Source organism: Trachemys scripta, chromosome 19 (genome assembly GCF_013100865.1).
Source record: "Trachemys scripta elegans isolate TJP31775 chromosome 19, CAS_Tse_1.0, whole genome shotgun sequence".
Taxonomy (NCBI): domain Eukaryota; kingdom Metazoa; phylum Chordata; order Testudines; family Emydidae; genus Trachemys; species Trachemys scripta.
Genome location: NC_048316.1, coordinates 22,312,263 through 22,330,874, shown reverse-complemented (window position 1 = coordinate 22,330,874; position 18,612 = coordinate 22,312,263). Strand labels below are relative to the sequence as shown.

Sequence of the window (18,612 nt, the reverse complement as noted above, 5' to 3'; positions counted from 1 at the left end):
TCTGTAAGAGAAGCAACACACAATGGGGCTGCACAACCCTGTGGCTCAGGAAGGTCCTCCAAGGCATGCTTGGGCTAGTTTCTTTCCAGGTACATGGACCTGGAATATAAAACAAGGGACAGTGACATCATGTGATTACCCTTCTCCTCCCCCACCTATGCTAGAAGCAACAAGAATGCTGGAACAACAAAGACTTAAACTGAGGAGACTGATCCCAGGTTTAAAGGGAAAGCCTGTATATTAAGGACCCACCTGCTACATCCAGTGGGTTGAGAAAAACTGCTTGATCCAAATATTGCTCACTCTAAATAAGGTTTAAGATTTAGACTGCGTTAACTATCTCTGACCTTTTATGCCTACCACTTATCACTTAAAAATCTATTTTTCTCTAGTTAATAAATCTGTTTTATATTTTACCTAAAACAGTGTGTTTTGGTTGAAGTGCTTGGGAAATCTCAGCTCAGTTTACAAAGGCTCGTGTGTCCCCTCTCACATCGAGAGATGGGCAGCCTGGGTAATGAATTTACACTGGCCAGGCTTCTGACTAGGGTAAGACGGTACAGTTCTGGGGTGCTAGGCTGGAGGCTTGGGAGATCTGCTGGTGCCTTTCTCTGTGTGATTTGTGAGTGGCTCAGGGAGCATTCATGCAATCTAGCTGGGTGTGGGGTTTCACAGCCTGTTGTGCTGAGTGATAACAGTGCCCAGAGGGGTTTGCTGCTTATCACTAGCAAAGCATTGTGAGAGAAACCCCAGGCTGGAGAGTTAAGAGGGCACAGTGGTACTCCAGCAGTTCCAGGTTGTACCCTGGTGATCCCGTCACAGACTTATCTTATTGACACACTCCCGTACACATCTCTCACACAGAGGGGATGACTGACCGAGCCGACCCTCCCTGCCCTGCGCTCTCCACCCTCTATGCCTGGCTTGGCCCCTGCGACAGACCCACCTCTCCTGGTACTGCGTCTTCCCAAGGCAACATGTGGTGGGGGGGAAGACAGGGTCACATGCCCTCCCTCCCCAGATTTCTGCCAGGGTTCAATCCAGAATGTGGCCAGCACCACCCGCTCAGCACTGTGCAAGGGGGAAGGGATGGGAGCTGCTTCCAGCCGCGGTGAGGGGAGGAGAAGGCGGGGATGAGCTGGCCCGTGTCTTGGCAGAGCTCATCTCTCCCCCTCACACCCCTCGTGGCTGGAAGCTGCTTGTCCCTGCCTGCCTGCACAGTGTTGAAATACCTTCAGGCTGCTGCTGGCCACCCACCGACATAACCCAATCGCCTTCTGTCCCTTGGCTACAGTGTGCGCAGGAAGGGATTAAGCCCTAAGGATGCATTGTACACCAGGGTCCAGGGAACCTGACTGAAGGGGCTTCAGCAAACCCAGCCAGACAGGTGGCTCAGCATTAGAGGAGGCTGCTTAGGAGACAGAGCAGCCCCGCACTCCCTGGGAGCAGGAGCCAGGGTGGGGTGGGTGGGTAAAGAGGATGTTAAGCCCCTGCCCAGGAGGCAGCTGTAGAGCCTGCAGGGCTGAAGTGCGAACAGGATGGAAATTGCTTCCCCCCCACCACTCCAGAGCTTAGCTGAGGGGTGGAGAGGCTTCCCCGTGCCAGCGCTGTGCAGGGGCTTTGGCTCCTCCTGGCCAGTGCCCCGGGACGAAGGGTCTCGGGCTTTCGCGGGGCGCCGGCCCAGCCAGAGGCAGTGGGGGAAGAAAGGAGCCTGCTGGCCACGCTGTTCGTGAGCTAAGCACTCCGACCAGGGGCTGGTTCTCCGCACAGTGCTGGGAGCTGGACGAGCCCTGACGGGGGGGAATATTGAGGCGTAGTGGGGCTGGGGGGGGGGGAGGGGATGAAGGGGAAAAGCAGGGAGAGGACAACGAGAGGGAGAGCATGTAAAGGGCCAATGGGTGGGCAGCAGAGACGACACGTAACCGGCCGCCACCTGGCACCTGCCCACACTCACCGGCTGCCACAGCACACAGCCAGCACTAGCTGGAAATGGGACAGGGGGCAGAGCCCTGCTGGCCGAGAGCCAAGTCACAGTGGGGACTGCGCTGACAGACCAGCAGGGGGAGTGGCCAGCCCCGTGCACTGCATCTTCGCCCCGCCACCAGTTTCGCACACCCACCCCCATTGTCAGGCACTGGACTGCCCTACCACCCCCACCGCTGGTGGGCTGGCAGCTGGCGAGCAGGGATCCGGCCAGCAGCAGGACCCACCAGTACTTATGGGGGGAGGGACAGAAAATACGTGACAATTTGACCATTTTTAAGAAAAAGGTGGGACACCTGCAGGAGGGCTTAAATACGGGACTGTCCTTTTAAAAACGGGACATCTGGTCACCCTACCTTTCAGACCCTCAATTAAAAATAAAATATGAATTCTAAGAAGATTCATCTCACAGACTAATATTTTAAATGTGCTGAGATATGGAAAAATATATACATCCAATTTATTATTTCAATTCAGGCAAAGAAAACTAAAAGTTACAAATATTTAAACAAAGAGAAAACTGAAAATTCAAAAGTATGTGTAACACATTTAAGGAATAAAATATAAAAACACTTCATTAGACACCTTTAATACAAGCTCACCTTAAGAATTTGGTATTTTTACTATAATTGCACCATTAATTCATTAGCTATTTAAGTCATCATTACAAATATTTTGTTTCAACTTAAAGTTGCTCTCTTCTGGATCTACTGAATCCACTATATTAAAAGAGCTATTAAAATACACCTCACCATAACACAGACAAAATTAACTTTGCAAATGTCTTCTATCACAATCTCAGTGCAGAGGGGAGAGAATTTTTGCATTCCCTACTCATGCAAAAAATGTGCTTTAAGAAGTCATGTTTTTGCTTAGGCAGTATCAAGTCTCCCTTTGTGAAGGTATCACTACAACGGCTATGTGGTCCAGAAGACCACATCATCTCCATCTATTTCACAGCCTCTTTTAAGAATAGAGAAACTGTTTTGTATAACCAGAACAACAGTCCATTTACCTGGTTACTCAATCATCATTTGCTATTGCCAGATGCTTCACTTGAAGGCATAAAGCCCTAAGTTACGCCTGTGTTCCAGTATATTACTGGAAGAAAATTTCTTCCTGATCTCAAGCTTATAACCTGAAACATAAGAATTGACAGCAATTCCTTTTTAGTTCTATTCCTTCTATTTAGTCAACTGCAGATACCATTTTTGGTTTATTATTTTATGTTAAGCACCTAAAAATAGTCTGATGAAGTGGGCATTCACCCACGAAAGCTTATGCTCCAATACTTCTGTTAGTCTTAAAGGTGCCACAGGACCCTCTGTTGCTTTTTAAAAATCGTCTGTCTCATTAGGTTCCATAAGTTAACCAATTAACTGCATTGTGATTGCTGCGTATTTAATTCAGGTGGGAGGGGGTTAATTATACACTGATTGGACTAATTTTTTTAAGTTTGCTCCCTTTAAATTTTATTGAATATTTCTCCTTTATTATAAGGGTAAGTTAAGAGTCACATGATTGGCTTGTGCTGTATCATTAATTATTTCAGACACATCTATCATTTCCTTTTGCCTTCTCCTTTCCAAACTATAGAGCTGTAAGGTAAAATTTTCAGGAGTGTCTAAGAGACTTAGGAGTCTAAGAGCTTGTTTACATAGAGTTGTAATGAGCCCTAAGGGGTGTAGTTTCTAAAACACACTAATGTGTTACACATTCATCAGTCCATGTAGGCTCTGCTGGTGCACACTAAAAAGGTTCCCTCACACACATTAACCCAATGCTGTTTAGAAATCTCACACACACACACACCCACAGTGAGCACTGCTGCTCCATGTAGACAAGCCTCAAGTCCTATTTTCAAAAATGAGTTTGGCATGGAAGTCCCAGTAACTTTTAATGACATTTAGCCTCCTAAATCACTTTTGAAATGGGACTGTTGCTTTTGACATTTTTATCCCAATCCATTTACCTTCTAAGGACTGCATACACAATCCAACCCATACTTATTTTTCTATGCAAACAAAAAAAAAAAAAAAAAAATAAAGACGACGGGAAAATGAAGAGGGAAAAGGATATAGAGGAACACAAAAGCAAGAAAAAAAATACAGCATTGTATTTTTATTTCAAACAAGTGAAAATCCATCTTTGGCCATGCTAATATTTATTTTAGTCTAAGCTAAGTCTGGTATCTTTTAGTACAATAGGCCACGTAAAAAGGTTTAACTTAATTATCAACAGAGAGTCCTGTGGCACCTTTAAGACTAACAGATGTATTGGAGCATAAGCTTTCGTGGGTGAATGCCCACTTCGTTGGATGAAGTGGGCATTCACCCACAAAAGTTTATGCTCCAATACATCTGTTAGTCTTAAAGGTGCCACAGGACTCTCTGTTGTTTTATACAGATCCAGACTAACACAGCTGCCCCTCTGATACTTAACTTAATTATATTATGGTAATGTATTGGCTCAATCACATTTATTTCCTGAATCAGGTCCTGGGTTTTAGTAACACCATATCTACACCAGAGTTGTAGGTTTGGGGTTTGTTTTTTTAAATTCCTCAGCAGTATTAGCACAGATGGCAGTCTGACTGTAGACAAGGCTCTAGCAGCTTCTAGCTTTTTTACACCTGTGTCAGTCAAACCTGCAGGTTTACTGTATTGTTAAAAAAATGACAGAACCTACCAGAGTTTTGTGTACAGTAGGACTCCCACTAGTGCTTTTACCACTTCAGCCAAACCAAAATTAATACACATGAGTTTGAGAGATTGATTTTTGTTTGTTTGTTTTTAAATTCCCTAGAGAAGACAAGGTCTAAGGGACTAAGGGTAGGTCTTCACTACCCGCCGTATCGGCGGGTAGCAATCGATTTATCCGGGATCGATATATCGCGTCTCGTTAAGACGCGATATATCGATCCCCAAACATGCTCACCGTCTATTCCAGAACTCCACCAGAGCAAGCGACAGTAGCGCAGTTGACTGGGGAGACGCAGCTGTCAATCGCGCGCTGTGAGGACCCCAGGTAATTCAATCTTAGATACTTCGACTTCAGCTACGCTATTCGCGTAGCTGAAGTTGCGTATCTTAGATCGATCCCACCCCCTAGTGTAGACCAGCCCTAAGTAAAGGGTTGACTCTTCTGGAAGAAAAGAACTGTTCCAGGTAATTGTTTATGGTAATTATTGTCAAAGTCAAGCAATAATTGACTAATCATAATATTCATTCACTAACAAGAAGCCAGGTAACCATGTTAATCCACTTTTTATTCACTTTGTTTCCACATAAACATTTCCAGCAATCAGCCCTGTGATCCAGTGCATTCGTAATATCACCATTTTTTTTTTTTGTTAAAGATCTCACTTTATTTGAATAATCAAACCAAAAGTTTTGGTATTCGAGCAGGAAGTCCAGTCACATCTGTCTTAACATAACATATTACTGGAAATCACCACAAACATACAGCTTTAAGACATCAAAGATAGAAAGAAAAAAAGTAGTTTAAAAAAACGGCACTTAAGGTCAAAACATGCATGTGAGCACTTTTAATACATGAGATTTTAGTTGTGCCAATCTTCCAGAAACACTTAAAAATCAAGAGAAGGATATCAGTTGTTCCTCAAATAATAGGACAGATAAAGAATATAAGTTCAATATTCAGTTGTAGCAAAGCTAAAAAAAAAAAAAAAAAGGCACTATTTCTACTGAGACAATCCAATGACTTGTTATAGTAAGTCACTCCCAGTGACAATTGCCAAATATCAGTGTTTATGCTGAAACACACAGTAGTTTTAAATGAGACAAGGTGGATAATTTATCTTTTATTGGACCAACTTCTGTTGGTGAGAGAAACATGTTTTCGAGCTACATAGTCTTCTTCTTCTGGTCTGAAGAAACCAAATTTTTCTTCAGAACAGAAGAGCTCTGTATAGCTCAGAATTTTCTCTCTGTCACCAACAGAAGTTGGTCCAATAAAAGATACTACCTCACCCACCTTGTCTCTTTAATATCCTGGGACCAACATGACAACACTGCATACAATAGTTGTAACAGCTTTTTGGGCCAAGGACACAACAGGATTAAGAGAAGGGATATACCTCATTATCCCACTTTGATCAGAACTACTGCTAAACATATGAAGTCAAATAAACATGGTCCAGTGGGTTTAGAGCAGGTGCAAGTAACTCCTTTACACTGGAAAGGCAGAGTGAGAGCATGTATGTTATGGGGCATCACCCAAAGACGACAGAGTTAAGGTTAAATGCACATGTACCTTAACTCTATTTCCCAGTTTTCTGCAGTCTCAGATTTGCTGAACTTGACCTTCTGGAAGGACATGATCTGTCAACAGGAAATCTTAACTTTGCGTTAAAAGTTTTTTTGCCATTTAATTTCCTAGGGTTTGGGGGGTTGTTTTTTGTTTTTTTTTTTAAACAGAAAAAAAAAAACTTGTTGATAGGAGTTAGTGGTCATTGTGGCAGTTGTAGATCGCATGTAGGCCAAATGAACTACTGATCCTTGCCCTATACCCTTCTCCCCTCCATCATTCAGCTTTGCCAACCAGCCTTGTCCCCAGTCCAGCCACCTTCCAGCCAACCCCCACCACAATATTTTGTCCAGCTTCTTCCCAACCCCAGGTGTGGAGGAGCATCCTCGATGCATCTACATAGTGGTGTACTCAGGTTTCCAACTGCACTCTGGTTTAGAATCCAAACTTCCCCCTACGAAGGACAAGAGAACCAAAGGATCTTTTATAACCCACCAAAATTTTCTGAAAAGGAGCTGTATTCTATGCATTGCTTAGCCAGTCTGGGTTTCCCCTCACATTGCACCCTCCCCCACATATTCTCTCTACTCACACAGCTCTACACATCCATCTGTAGCATAGGGAGGCTCACAGAGGGGTGAAGTGACCCATTTATCTCAATGATGATCTCACCTGAATGAGACTACCACAAGGAGATAAATGCAGTCTGAAACAATAGCTCTGAGACATGTGAAGGCCTCGGTTCATGTCAGTGGGTGTTCCCATTCCCCATTCATAGTACTAGAGTTTCTGATGTGTGTTAGTATGCCTGTTCTTAGCTCCTCACCCCAGTGCCAATGGGGTGTTCATGGAGGATGCTCCAAGCATGTCTGTTCTAAGCTCCTCACCAGGATAGCAGGGCTTCCCCAGATTCTGGCTAACTTGGGAAGGATAGGGAGATGGTAAAGGTAAAGGTCCCCCAGATCCTGGAACCCACAAAAGGGGAGAATGTGGGGCTGATACCCTGCCCCTATTCTCCCGCCATTCACCCCATCCCCCTCCCGAAGTCCGAACCTCTCACCTCCCCTAGCACTCCTCCCTATTTATTCCCCTTCCCCTCAATACATCCCCAACCTCTCACCCCTATTCCCCCCTCAACTCTGCCCCACCAGCAAGCATTTAGATGTCTTATTTATTTTTACAAAAATACTTTGATTACATTCCCCAAAATTAACACACAGAGACACCCCACAGAGATTTTACTAATACACCATTCAACTTTTTCCAATTTTCTGTCCGCGGAGGGACTCAAACTGACAATGGATGGATTAGATTCAAAGGGTTACAGCTTATCCCCTTAAAATATCTAGCTGGTGGGAAAATTAAAAAGCTAGCAATCCTGTTAACTCTTCTGTCCGTGCATTCTCAATGTAATCATGAACAGACTAATTTTTCAAATAATATTTTAATTTGATTTCCCCCAAAGGGCTGGTGGGTGCCATGGACTCTGTTGGGGTAAACCTTGAGCATCTGAGATGTGGTGTGATGATCTGAGTGCTAGTTTGATCTCCAGCTATGAACAAAAATAGGTTACAAGAATCTGTCAACTTTAAAAAAAGCTTGTTTTTTTCAAGGAGTGCATCTCAGTCAAATGATCCCAAATTTGGATCACAAACAAAGCCCTGCACTCGCATAATGCACACCTAATTTCAAGGCACTCTGATCAACTATGGAGATTTTAAAGCATTTAGGACAATAGAGCTGTTAGCAGAAAACTAGAGCAGTGTTTCCCAACTGTGGGCCATGGCACCCCGGTGTGCCATCAGGCCTGAACACGTGTGCCGCAGACATTTTTTAAAAACTACATGTGAGAACAAAAAAAAAAAAAACTATTCCTGTGTATTTTAATTCATGTCGGCGATGGATTGCATTCTGTACTTTTGCTCTTCAGAACAAAGGCCCTTTTAAATATTACGCATCCAACATATTCCATTCCCAAAGTCAGGTTAAGATAGCAAATCTGAGTCCTGTGGAGTGGGAGCAGGGGAGGGGAAAAAAGGAGGGGAAGCTGCCTTCTGATTGGCTGTCTGCTTCATTGTCTTGCCTCCTCCAGGGGCAGAAGAACCCATCAGAGCTCAATTTCCCTCTCCTTCCCACTCCCATCCTGTGAGCAATGGGTCAGCTCCTCTGTCCCTCTCCCTCTCTACTGCAGCTGCCAGCCAGGGGTAGGGGAACGGGGACCCCACTGTAGCTCCCCATGGTTGGAAGGGGGCGGGGAAGAACTCCAAGAAGCAGAAGTGAGGCAGAGGGGCTGAACTGGGGAGTGTGGACAGGGCAGAATTGGGGTGAGGTGAAGCTGGACTGGTGGAGAATAAGGACAAAAGTGATGGGGGCTGCAGGGTGCAGAACTGATTTGGAGACTAGGGGCACAGGATTGATTTGGAGGTTAGGCGGCACAATTTATTGCTGGGCAGGGGACAGGAAATGTAGGGGTGAGAACTCCTGCAGCAGGGGCCAAAATCCTCATACCCAATACATTTAGGAGTATAGGCAGCACTAACACATGCTCTCTCTCCGGGGAAGGGCACGGGCGGTTCAGCACTTATAGACAGACTGAGAAAACAATATAATCTCTTTGTAAATAACGACATTTGGGGGTGGGAGCTGCAGTAGAGAGGGAGAGGGACAGAGGAGCTGACCCATTGCTCACAGGATGGGAGTGGGAAGGAGAGGGAAATTGAGCTCTGATGGGTTCTTCTGCCCCTGGAGGAGGCAAGACAATGAAGCTGATATACTGGGGTGTGTCATTTATTTTTTGATCACTTGAGGTTGGCAATACTCTGAGTGGGACTTAATTAGATTGCATTTAAAAAGTTACACACTGTTGGAAAGACTATTTTGGCAATGAAAAGAAACAATTACTTATTAATTGCTTATCATCCCAAAATAATATTCTCAACTGTGTGTCACTTTCTCCACTGACCATACTTTTGTCCAGAGTTCTTGTATTCCACTTTAATGTTAGTTTCCAGTGCTGAAAATGTTAATTCTGGCACAAAAGACAGATAGCAAACTGTTAACTGCCATGGTTGTTTTTGATTTTAACCCTACTAGCCTTGTTCTGGCTCATGAATATTCATATGTTCATCTGGAGACAATATGGTGGTGTGTCTCAAAATAATTAAAGGTATCATGGTTACCATGGCAAAAAAACACTTGAAAACCACTGAACTGGAGAACTCCTGCTCTGCCACAAAAGGAACAAAACCTGTTCTGTTGGAAAACATTTTAGAAAGGGCTATTTTCTCAATTCAGCTTTACGGATACATTCCCTATTTTTACCGGGGGGGGGGGGGGGGTGGATATTCTGCACCAAAAAATTTTAAATTCTAAGCACAATATTTTAAAATTCTGCAAAATTCTGCATATTTTATTTGTCAAAATAAACACAATATAATCACACCAGTTTCAATTATTTATGGTAATTTATTTCAAAATACCTGTCAGCAAGTACGTCTGTAACAATACAGACAACAAAACATAAGAACAGCCATACTGGGTCAAACCAAAGGTCTATCTAACCCAGTATCCTGTCTTCTGACAGTTGCCAATGCCAGGTGCCCCAGAGGGAATGAACAGGTAATTATCAAGTGATCCTCCCCTGTTGCCCATTCCTAGCTTCTCGCAAACAAAGGCTAGGGACACCATCCCTGCCCATCCTGACTAATAGCCATTGATGGACCTATCCTCCATGAATGTATTTAGTTCTTTTTTGAACCCTCTTATAGGCCTTGGCTACACTTGCGGATTTACAGCGCTGCCAGGGCAGCGCTGCGAAGCACGAGTGTAGTCGCGCCGCCAGCGCTGCGAGAGCTCTCTCGCAGCGCTGCAAGTACTCCGCCTCTCCGAGGGGAATAGCTTGCAGCGCTGCGAGCGAGCGTGCAGCGCTGATTACACTGGCTCTTTACAACGTTGCACTCGCTGCGCTCAGGGGGGGTATTTTTTAACACCCCTGAGTGCAGCAAGTGCAGCGCTGTGAATTGCCAGTGTAGCCAAGGCCATAGTCTTGGCTTTCACATCATCTTCTGGCAAAGAGTTCCACAGGTCGACTGTGCATTGTGTAAAGAAATATTTCCTTTCGTTTGTTTTAAACCTGCTGCCTATTCATTTCATTTGGTGACCCCGCATTCTTGTGTTATGAGGAATAAATAACACTTCCTTATTTACTTTCTCCACTTTCTCCGTCATGATTTTATAGACCTCAATCATATCCCCCCTTAGCCATCGCTTTTCCAATCTGGAAGTCCCAGTCTTATTTCTCTCTCTTCATACGGAAACTGTTCCATACCTCTTAATCATTTTTGTTGCCCTTTTCTGAACCTTTTCCAATTCCAAGCTATCTTTTGAGATAGGGCGACCACATTTGCAAGCAATATTCAAGATGTGGGTATACCATGGATTTATATAGAGGCAATATGATATTTTTTGTCTTATCTATCCCTTTCTTAATGATTCCCAAGTATCTGTTCCCTTTTTAGACTGCCACTTGCCACTGAGTGGATATTTTCAGAGAACTATCCACAATGACGCTAAGATCTCTTTCTTGAGTGGTAACAGCTAATTTAGACCCCATCATTTTATATAGATAGTTGGAATTATGTCTTCCAGTGTGAATTACTTTGGATTTATCAACACTGAAATTCAGGAAATGGTTTTTGACAGATTCCTTACTAGGCATATTAATATAGAACTCTAATAATTCATTTAAACTACAAAATAGAACCATTTTTCCAGCACCCCTCAGAGCCAGTGCAAACGCTTGGGAGAGTCAGGGGTAACAGAGCTGAGGGAGAGAGAATTAACTGCTGGGAAGGAGCCTGGTTATGAACTTGGAGGATTGTTGGGTATGGCTGGGAATAAGTATGAAACAGGTTTTTTGCGGGGTAGGGTGGGATTGTTAGGGAGCTTCCCCCATGCAAACCCTGGCTGACTCCTAGCCTCCCCCATTCAGGCAGGCACTTCTGCCCTTGTCCCCATGTGTCCTTGCATCCCCTGTCCACGTGTCCCTCCACTCCCACTCAGACACCCACTCCCCCAATCCCCATGTGGCTCTGCACTCCTTCAGCCAGCCTGCTCCCCAGATATCCCTGCACCTCCCCATGTGTGTCTGTGCACCCACTCAGCCATCCCCCTCCCTCCTGTGGCCCTGCCCCAGTCTGTTCTCCCACACTAGCCTTTATCTGTGACCACCCAGCAGTCCCACACTGTGTCCTCATATCCCGTCTCCTGACCTGGCTTGACAAGCGCTGTGAAGAAGGCACCGCAGGCTCTCTCTCTTCCCTAGCTGGCCAGGAGCTGCTGCTCTGTTCTATCACCACAGCAGCCTCTGATGGCTAGAAGGCGGAACTGCAGCAACTTTCCAGTGAAGTTATTTTCTGCAGAGGATGCTGCTCGGTTCTAGTGCCACAGCTCCCTCTGGTGGAAAAAAGGCAGAACTGCAGCAACTTTCCAGCAGAAGCTGTTTTCTGCACCAAAAAAAATTTAAAATATGCATGGCACATGAATTATGAATAATTCCCCCAGGAGTAATACTATTTTTAATGGAAGTGAAGGCCCATAGGCCCTAGAATTCATTTCCCTCTTTGATCCACAGGAGCCCAAATACGGTTCGCCTTCTAGCCATGCAGCAACTTTATGCACACAACTGAAAAGGATTCAGCCAGGGCTTTATTTAAATTCAGATTCCTCCATTCAACTGTGTTGCAGCACTGCAATCTTACTCCTGGCATTTACTTCTATATGCCATGGTTCTATTAATTTTTATGTAACCAGATTAATAGCATTAAAAAACAGCATTTACTAAGGCATGAAAAAATCCCATCAGCTACTCACTACTGACAATGAGAAGTTCTCCTACTAAGTGAAGAGGTCTAAAGCTATCAGTTTAATGCTGGTTTAAGTTTCAGCACAGGAAGCCTTCCAAATGTAAACCAAACTTGAAACAATATGCAGAGGTTTTCTTCCTCAGTCAGCAAATAATATAATACCACCTAGCTCTTCCCATCAGTAGATCTCAAAGCACCTTAAAGAAGTATCATTGTCTTCATTTTACAGATAGAAAACAGAGAAACAGAGGGGCACAGTAACTTTCCTAAGATCACCCAGAAGATCACTGGCAGAGCCAAGAATAGAATCCAGCTCTCCTGAAGTCCAGTCCTGTGCCCTGTTCACTAGATAATACTGCTCCTCATCTTCATTGACTCAGCTGATGATCATGACTAAGGCCCTATCAAATTCACAGTTCATTTTGATCCATTTCATGGTCATAGGAATTTAAAAGTCATAAATTTCATTATTTTAGCTATTTAAATCTGAAATTTCACGGTGGTGTAATTCTAGGGGTCCTGACCCAAAAAGGAGTTGTGGGGGGGTTGCAAGGTTATTGTACAGCAGTGGTTCTCAAATGTTTGTACTGGTGACCCCTTTCACATAGCAAGCCTCTGAGTATGACCCCCTTATAAATTAAAAATACATTTTAATATATTTAATACCATTATAAATGCTGGAGGCAAAGCAGGGTTTGGGGTGGAGGCTAACAGCTCGCAATCCCCCCATGTAAAAACCTCACAAACCCTTGAGGGGTCCCAACCCCCTGTTTGAGAATCTGTTGTAGGGAGTGTTGCGGTACTGCTACCCTTACTTCTGCAACGCTGCTGGTGGCGGTGCGGCCTTCAGAGAGCAGAAGAGCAGCAGCTGCTGGCGGGAAACTCAGCTCTGTAGGCAGAATCACTGCCAGCAGCAACGCAGAAGTAAGGATGGGATGGTATGGTATGATATGGACACCCTTGGTTCTGCACTGCTGCATGCAGAGTTGGGTGCTTAGTAAGCAGCCACCACTCTCTGGCCATCCAGCTCTGAAGGCAGCAGCGCAAGAGTAAGGGTGGCAATACTGTGGCCCCCTAAAATAACCTTGTAACCCCCCTGCAACTCCCTTTTGGGTCAGGACCCCCAATTTGAGAAATGCTGGTCTCCCCTGTAAAATCTGTATAGTATAGAGTAAAAGCACACAAAAGACCAGATTTCACAGGAGGAGACCAGATTTCATGGCCCGTGATGCATTTTTCCTGGCCCTAATCATGACTTCCAAGCAACATGAGAATGAAAACAACAAGATGTCAATTTCAAAGCTGCTATTGAGAACCATGGCAATAGTACTGAAACTGTCAAGAGTTTTGTCAGTTTTATTCTGATGCTGCTTGAGGTAGTTTGGAGCAGAAACTGAAGTACTGGACCTACTCCTTCTGGACCTCACGAACTGTTTTTTCACACCCATCTTTTCATATTTGCCTCCATCTAGCAAGTTTTGTTCTCTATTAATACGTATTAGGTAACCTTTTTCAGACACTGATATTTAGACTTGTTACACAGGAAGGGTTTGTCCAGGCCAGTGGATGCCTGTATTGCAGGGGAGGAAGAAAGGGAGGGGCGGGGGGAAAACAGCTGATCATTTTCTTTTCCACATGCTTAGGCATTCATTGGTCTAGACATCATTGCTGGGAGGCTGAAAACAGTTATAGACAAGTCCAGGGAGAAAAAGGCAACTCAAACACCCAACCATCCCAGCAACAAGGAAAAGGGCAATTTATTATTGCAATTATTTTATTTGCTTGCCACTTGGAAACAAGTGGAAGGCACTTGGAAGAAGTCAAGGTTATGCCTAGGGAAAAAAAATGTCAGACTTGTAATATTTAGTGAAGAAATACGCTGAAAACAAGTGAACACAGCAATCCTCAGGGAAATCATTATGCTTCTCACTGCAGGTGCTCAAGAAGCCCCATGCAGAATGTTTTGGTATCCTACTAAAGGACTTATCATAGAATCGTAGGAGTGGAAGGGACTTTGAGAGGACTTCTAGTCCAGTCCCCTGCACTCATGGCAGGACTAAGTATTACCTAGACCATCCCTGATGGGTGTTTGTGAAATCTCCATCGTTGGAGATTTTTAAGAGCAGGTTAGACAGTCTCCCTAGGCAATTTATTCCAGTGGTTAAACACCCTGACAGTTAAGAAGTTTTTCCTAATGTCCAACCTAAACCTCCCTTGCTGCAATTTAAGCCCATTTCTTCTTGTCCTATCCTGAGAGGTTAAGGAGAATATTTTTTCTCCCTCCTCCTTGTAACAACCTTTTATGTACTTGAAAACTGTTATGTCCCCGCTTAATCTTCTCTTCTCCAGACTAAACAAACCCCATTCTTTCAATCTTCCCTCATAGGTCATGTTTTCTAGACCTTTAATCATTTTTGTTGCTCTTCTCTGGACTTTCTCCAATTTGTCCACATCTTTCCTGAAACGTAATGCCCACATTTTCTGAAATATTGAATATTTCCTGAAATATTGAATGCTTAGTATATGGTTGATTTAATTAATTAAAAATGATGATTTTTAAAGCCTTCACGTCTTTTTTTGGTTATTCCCATATGGAAGCGGAGGCATTCATCATCTTTTTTCAGCCAGTCAACAGTGAGAAGGATGCCTGTCAAGAAAATTTTTTGAACCATGTGTGTCAGGGAGCTACTTCTGTTTCAACAAGTTTTAATAGTATGCTGAACCTCCATACATCAGAAATTTAAGAGGACTGTACCAGAGAAGTTCATATTTCATTTTGGTTTTGTTTAAGCAAATGACAAAATACCTCCTTTTCATATTTTTTTTCCTGCATTCCCAAACGGCATCTTCAGCCACCTGGACAAAATATTCTGCAGTTTTCTTTACAGGCACAGAAGTAGGAATCATTTTTACCTGTTTAGCTGCCAGTAAAGGGTCATTTCTCATGCCCAATTACCCGTCTTGCATTACTATCAATGTTTAACTTTTTAGTTCCATAATTTTTTCTTCCATTTCTTCACTTGCCACATTTTGAAATGGACATGTGAAGTTAAATCTATCTGGAAGGGTACTTCAATATTTCTCTATCTGCTTATTTTATGCTATACTGAGATGATAGCATAAAAAAAGGTTGCAATTTAAATCAAGATTTTTTAAGCGCATAATCAGATTCATATTAGCCTTTTTTGGGTGTCAGACTAATAGTGCTTCTGAACAAAACTGATGCTGAAGAGTTGGTCAGAAACCTGGAACAGAGGCTTTATTAGTATATTTCAATAGCAAAAATGACAGTGGAAACATCTCACTTCCAGGATCAAACTCAGCTTTCTCTTCTTCCACTTCACTAGACAAAGTGTCAATCAATGGCACATTTGATCTTGAAGAATCCAAAGAAAATTATTTTCTGTACTTTGAGATGAGCAATAGTCCTTTCTACATTACTGCTTAACTTTTGACAATGTTTACGTTTTACTTAAGAAGAACTGTATGCAATACTTCACTCTATTTAATTGCTTGATGCTTTTTACTTCCTTTAATTTTAGGCATGCTGAGCTAGAAAATCCTACACTGATGTTTGGTAATCACTGGACATTAATCATCATTTAGGAGCTTTCGCATTTACTATTATATGAGGGGGTATATATAGGTATCTTGTTTTGTTTATTCCCACTAATAAGTGGAGATAACAAAACACCTGAACTGGTTTAGGCTGATGTTAAAGATTAGCAATGTAGAATCTGAATCAGAATATTCTGAATTACCATTGGAGAACAGTATCATTTTGCTATGCATTAATGCACTGAAAAAAAGCTGTTTTAACAAGTGCCTTCATTTTTAATTGGATAACTTTTAAAAAAGAAATTACATTATAGAATTTAATCCTCAGCACTGCAATAACCCAAATAATAAATTATAATCATCCAAAGAAAAATGCAGGTAATATTCTCAAGCACTGGAACAAACAATTTAGTCTCTACATGTACAGAGTCTGCACACAGATCTAAGCATTAACCTTCTATTTCCATGATCCACTCATGCAGTGATTTGCTTATATCTGTTTACATTATTCGCTCTCCTTTTCCAAAGGCATGTAAGAAAATACTCTAAGAAGAATACAAAGACAAAGCACTCACTCCCCATTCTTTTCCAAAAAAATTTTTTTTTTTGAAGAAGGAAGTGAAAATAATTCCAAAATTCTAACTGTTGCTACTGAAACATTAACAATGAGAGTGAAGGGTGGGGAAAGAGAAAGGGGAAGGGAGAGTATTCACAAAAGCCCAACACACTGGCTGTGGCTAAATCCAGAGCCTGAAAGGATTCTTTGTCTTTCTAATCAATACATGCCCTCTGAATGTCCCAGTAAATAGCAGAAAGAAAGTGATGGTGGGAAGAAGAGTGCAGCTGTCTCTTTAGGGGACATCTCCTCAGCTGCAAAGCTGCAAGAGAGGATGCTTGCAAAAACGCAGTGGAGCTTCCCAAGCAGTCAGTAGTAATCCAGTTACTGTCCATTGATAAACACAAATTTAAAGAACATCCTCTGCTAATATAGAACCTTACCTGATTAAGGAAAGGCAACTTCCAGGAACTGGACATCTAGTTCCCAATGATTCTCAAAGTGCAATATAAATAAACTATAGAAAATAAATCCTTATTCCCAAAATGTACCTTTATTTCTGCAATCCTTTTCTTCCAACGAGTTAATGTTCCACTTTCTGTATTGACAAAACATTGGAAATCATTTCTCATTGTCCTTAAATTAAGAAACCTGCTCTACATTTCAAGATAAGTATCCAACAAGATCAAAAGCTAAACATCTAAGACATGTACAGTATACAAGCAAATGTTCCACAGTATAAATATTCTTATACACAGTACAATATTCTGAAGCCTAAAACAGAATTCAATTCTGACTTTCACAAAATCATAGAATATTAGGGTTGGAAGAGACCTCAGGAGATCATCTAGTCCAATCCCCTGCTCAAAGCAGGACCAACACCAACTAAATCATCCCAGCCAAGGCTTTCTCAAGCCGGGCCTTAAAAACCTCTAAGGATAGAGATTCCACCACCACCCTAGGTAACCCATTCCAGTGTTTCACCACCCTCCTAGTGAAACAGTGTTTCCTAATATCCAACCTAGACCTCTCCCACTGCAACTTGAGACCATTGCTCCTTCTTCTGTCATCTGTCACCACTGAGAACAGCCTAGCTCTATCCTCTATGGAACCCCCCTTCAGTTAGTTGAAGGCTGCTATCAAACCCCACTCTTTTTTCTTCTGCAGACTAAATAACCCCAGGTCCCTCAGCCTCTCCTCGTAAGTCACGTGCCCCAGCCTCCTAATCATTTTTGTTGCCCTCTGCTGGACTCTCTCCAATTTGTCCACATCCCTTCTATAGTGGGGGGGCCCAAAACTGGATGCAATACTCCAGGTGTGGCCTCATCAGTGTTGAATAGAGGGGAATAATCACTTCCCTCGATCTGCTGGCAATGCTCCTACTAATACAGCTCAATATGCTGTTGGCCTTCTTGGCAACGAGGGCACACTGCTGACTCGTATCTCGCTTCTCATCCACTGTAATCCCCAGGTCCTTTTCTGCAGAACTGCCGCTTAGCCAGTTGGTCCCCAGCCTGTAGCGGTGCATGGAATTCTTCCTTCCTAAGTGTAGAACTCTGCACTTGTCCTTGTTGAACCTCCTCAGATTTCTTTTGGCCCAATCCTCCAATTTGTCTAAGTCACTTAGACCCTATCCCTACCCTCCAGTGTATCTACTACTCCCTCCAGTTTAGTGTCATCTGCGAACATGCTGAGGGTGCAATTCAACCCATCATCCAGATCATTAATAAAACTTAAAATAGTAAAAATCTAAACTGGTTAGCATCATTGTAAATTTAGTGGTTTTCAATAGTTAGTCAAAATGCTGCACATTAGAGTAGGGGTAAAGTATGATTCTATATTAGCTTTCTCTCAGTCCTCCCTCTCTTTCTACCAATCCCAAATAGAGTCTCCTCTAAGCCACCAATGCTCAGGATATTTGAGAGAATTAGTCTATTGTTAGAAGATTTGCTGACTTTTCAAAAATTTTCCACTGGAAAAAGTTGACTAATCCACATGAACACAGATGACAAGTGGGACAAGCAGATTTTTACTAAATTTATGAACCAGGACCCCATAAACACGTTAGTTGAAAGTTGCACCTGTTTGGCTTTCCTCCAGTTTTAGCTGGCTATAAAGAGAAAACTCAAGCACTGTAAATCCATCTCCCACAGGCAAGTTTCGTGTCTGCAGTAACATACTCCTTTTCCACTAAAATTTTAGGAGCAACTAGAAAGCATTTTAAAGCAGCTTAAATAATCCAAATGAAGTTACTGCAATTATATAGTTGCATTCCTCTTAAAAATTTTAAGAGCTTGTCTACACCTACAGTGCTGCAATAGCGCTGTAAAGTGCTGTAGCGCTTAGTGAAGATGCTACCTACGCCAATAGGAGAGCTTCTCC

At 43.0% G+C, this 18,612-nt stretch overlaps 1 protein-coding gene and 1 long non-coding RNA gene across 2 annotated transcripts in view; both read right to left on the bottom strand.

Moving 5' to 3' along the window:
- Positions 1-18,612, bottom strand: part of EIF4G3 (eukaryotic translation initiation factor 4 gamma 3) — a gene marked incomplete at its 3' end in the record, with an annotated part of 356,444 nt that overhangs the window by 303,019 nt on the left and 34,813 nt on the right.
- LOC117867980 lies at positions 6,434-17,078 on the bottom strand. The gene is made up of 3 exons (XR_004643542.1): positions 16,782-17,078; positions 11,523-11,756; positions 6,434-6,706 (listed from the first exon to the last, which is right to left on the bottom strand). It is a non-coding gene; the product is annotated as an uncharacterized LOC117867980 (long non-coding RNA).